Raw genomic sequence first — 4,143 nt, 5'->3', positions numbered from 1 at the left:
TGAAAAGAATCGCCTTGCTCCTTTGGATCGCCTTATTCATCTTTCGCGTTGTTGAAAGAATCACCTTATTCCTTTGGATCGCCTTTGTCATCTTTTGCGTTGTCGAAAGAATTCATCTTTTGCGTTGTCAAAAGAATCATCTTGTTCGTTTGGATCGCCTTTGTCATCTTTCGCATTGTGGAAAGAATTCATCTTTTGCGTTGTCAAAAGAATCGCCCTGCTCCTTTGGATCGCCTTATTCATCTTTCGCGTTGTCGAAAGAATCGCCTTGTCGAAAGAATCGCCTTGTTCCTTTGGATCGCCTTTGTCATCTTTCGCGTTGTCGAAAGAATTCATCTTTTGCGTTGTCAAAAGAATCGCCTTGCTCCTTTGGATCACCTTGTTCATCTTTTGCATTGTCGAAAGAATCGCCTTTTTCCTTCGGATCACCTTTGTCATCTTTTGTATTGTCGAAAGAATTCATCTTTCGCGTTGTCGAAAGAATCACCCTGCTCCTTTGGATCGCCTTGTTCATCTTTCGTGTTGTCGAAAGAGTTGCCTTATTCCTCTTCAAGAAAGTTATCTTATTCGTCATCCAACTTACCATTTCCATTTCCCGATCAGGTTAAGTGTTAAACCTAAGTCTCATTCTGATAAAAAATTTCATCTTCCGGTCAGGTTAAGGGTCAAACCTGAGCCTCATTTTTACACGAGGTATTTCTTGTCCCATCCAGGTTAAGAGCAAAACCTGAATCTCACTTCTTTGAAGTAAAATTTTCTTCTTCATTCTCCATTTCATATCTATCATTTTCATCAGGGCTAATCTTCATATCCAGTCAGATCCTTCTAACTAGAGCATTTTTATAGCCTAAATTTGGTGTGTTTTTCTTTGCCACTAAGCTCAGCCCTAAGCTAGCTTAGTAGCAAAGAGGGACATCTGTAAACACCCCAAATTTTTCTCATTCATTTTTAAACACACCCCTCGTGCAGTGCCAACCCTGATAGGTCAGTATAGGAGTCAAACCCCAAGTTTGTGTCAGAAAACTACCATCTTATCCACTTTCATTAGGAAAATTACCATTTACCCCTAGGTCATCCCAGACTCCAGTCAGTCGGAGTCAACTAAGCTCATTGGTCAGTTTAGAAGAGTTAGAATATCAGTCATTTCAAGCTCATCTGAGATCACAATAACAAACCATTTCCATTTTTGACCATTCCTGCCAAAATGGGATCATTTCTGTAGAAATGAGCTCATATCTCACTCAAATCTAAACCAATTGTCTCCGAGTCAGTCATTCCCAGACAATCCTATTTCCTTGAGTCTAGTTTGAGCTCACTAGGAGTTCAAGTGCTCTAGTTTCAGTTCAAAACTATTTCTAAGTGTCCAGGAGCCCATTTTAGCCCATTTTAGCTCTTTCAGTTGGAATTGAGCTGAGTCCAGCCAATTGAGCTAGTGTTCGAGTTTCGATTTTAGTTCATCTTAGTATTACTGATCTTTGTTCCAGCTCAAACCCAGCTCTGGTCTGTAATTCACTTCGCTCCAGTGACCATTTCGTACCATTTCTCTAAAAATGATAGCTTTTCTTGAAAATTTATTCGGGGAGTTCAGTTGAGTCAGTGTCTTGTCAATTAACTTGAGTTCTGAAACCCTAAAACTCAGCTCAATCCAGTTTATTTTAGTTCAAATCAGTTCAAACCCCAATTTTCAGTGTCAATCTGGGCCGATAGAGCCCGAAAACCATTTCTTGAACCATTTGGCAAATTTTATCAATTTTAACACTTTTTGAACTGGTACAAGTGTCAATCAAAGTCCAATATCCAAAATTCTTCATTCAGGCTCTACATTTCACATAGCATTTTGTATCATTTCTCAGCATTTCATAACATTTTATCATATTTCATTTCATTTTCGAGGTCCAGAACTCCAGTTTTGAAAATTCCAATTCAGATTGAGTTTTCAAAGTTTTCAGAAATCAATTTCAAACCCTGGGTTTCTAAAATTGATAGTTTTACCCCCAAGATTCTAAATTTAGAAATATTTTCTCGAGAAAAACAATTTGGATTTCTTTCAAACTCAAATTTTCAAATTCTAAACTGAATTTGCTTTGCAACGGGGCATGAAACTTCAAATTCTGAGCTTGTTTCAAAAACTGCCAAAAATAGCTCATTTTGTCCAAAAAATTTCTAAAAAGACTATTCTACCCCTATGATCTTTAAAATGAATTTCAAATTTGGAAAGTGAGTCCACTCTAAGATGGCTCCTTCAGTCATATCTACCCTTTCATTTTAAAATAAAAAAAAATTCCTTTTTCCTTGTAATCATTTTTTATTTTTTATTTTATCCTTTACCCTATGGGACCCACAAGGGGTCGACCCCCCCTTTTTCCTCCTTCCTTCCTTTTCTTTCTTCCCTTTCTTTCCTTCTCCTTCTTTCTTTTCTTTCCTTTCTTCTTTCTTCTTTTCCTTCTTTCTTCCTTTTCTTTCTTTCCTTTCTTCCTTTTCTTTTCTTCTTTTCTTTCTTCCTTCCTTCCCTCTCCCCCTTGGTCGACCAAGCTTCCTTCCTCTTCTCTTCTTTTCTTCTTTCCTTCTTCCTTTCTCTTCTCCTTCTTCTTTCCTTTTCTTTCTTTCTTCTTTCTTTCCTCCTTCTTTTCCTTTTCTTTCTTTCTTTCTTTCCTTCCTTTCTTTCTTTCCCTTCCACATTGTCCAACCACTATATCACCCTCTTACCTTCCTAAATTCCCTAAGAGACCATACGTTGGAACCCTTTTGGAGCCTCCCTCTTCTCAGCCCTTAGCACCTCTCTCTCTATATCTCCCTCTCTTCTTGGCTATAGCCCTCAACAGAAAATCTGGTGCAGCCCCTCCAATCAATGGTTCCAGCCACACCTCCAAGGCAGCATCAAGGCACCCCGACCATCTCCATTGTAGCTGACAGCTACAGCCCCATCAACAAACAACCTCCTCCAACCGACACCCTTTATTATTTCAGTCTCACCAACAATTGCAGCCACCAAACTTCAAGCTTCCTCCGAGGCGGCCCTCCTTCACCATCTTCGAATTTTGCAGCAGCTACTTCCACCAAGGAGTCGGACTTCCAGCCATCTTTTGTCGCAGCCACAACACTTCTTCCAGCCGACCTCATCTCCTCCCTTGTTGCGGCTAAAATCCAAGGTAACAACCTATCTTTTTGGCCTATATTTTATATCATTTGTTTTTATCAAGGCATGTTGAATAGGTTGAAATGGTAGATTTCATGTAAAATTTGTTTCAAAACTTGGATTTAGAATTATGTGTTGCATTTAAAAGGTAGAAGTAAAGAGATGTTTATTTCGTGAACATAGACTATGTAAAAGGGGTGATTCACCTATTCGATGGGTCACATCCCCTTTTTCGATTAAGTCAACATTAAATGAATCATGCTCCCTTATTAGTTTTTGTTTTACTTTCATAGTTCATATAGTTTTTGTGTTTAAATAGTGCATATATGTTAGCTTTATCATTCCATAGTCATTTTGATTCATTTTATGTTAGCTTTGCTAATAAGTCCATAGGTTTCATTTTTATGCAGAGTCTAGTCGTTATTTCATGCAGATATTTTTGTTCAAAAATCCAAAAAAAAATCATTTGTAAATCCCTCTGCTTGTTCGATGTTCTATCAAAAATCTAGATCAATTTTGATTTCGGAGCCCTCCCTAAAAAATCAGATCCCAAACTGAGATTTCACCCTTCTGGAAATTCCAGGTTTGGTTTTAGCAGACAAAAACATCCGAGATCTCCTAGATGGACAATCCAAATCCTTCTCAAAAAAATACAGTGGATCCCTATTGGAATATATTGTTTCTCGGTATTTTTTTAGATTTTTCCAATAAAGTTTGGTCTCTGCTAAAAATCGAGATTTCCCAAAACCTGTAAAAATCTCAATTTTTCCTTCTCAGGGTTTAGACCGACCCTAACCCGCTGTGAGGCTTCAATCTGTAGGTTGGATGTCAAAACTCTCAAAAATGAAGTTATTCTTCTCTATTTCCTCTATCATTCTCCAAAATTGGAGAATTTTAGGAGCACCTAGGTATTTTTTCCAGAATTAAACTCCCTATCTATCTAATTCCAGTGTCTGAGAATTACAGAGATCTAGATCTTTGATAATCCTCTGCTCTTTTCCAAACCA

The sequence above is a fragment of the Nuphar pumila genome, chromosome 16, assembly GCF_984573655.1.
Source record: "Nuphar pumila chromosome 16, dmNupPumi1.hap1.1, whole genome shotgun sequence".
Lineage (NCBI taxonomy): Eukaryota > Viridiplantae > Streptophyta > Magnoliopsida > Nymphaeales > Nymphaeaceae > Nuphar > Nuphar pumila.
Note: the sequence above shows the minus strand (reverse complement) of the source record.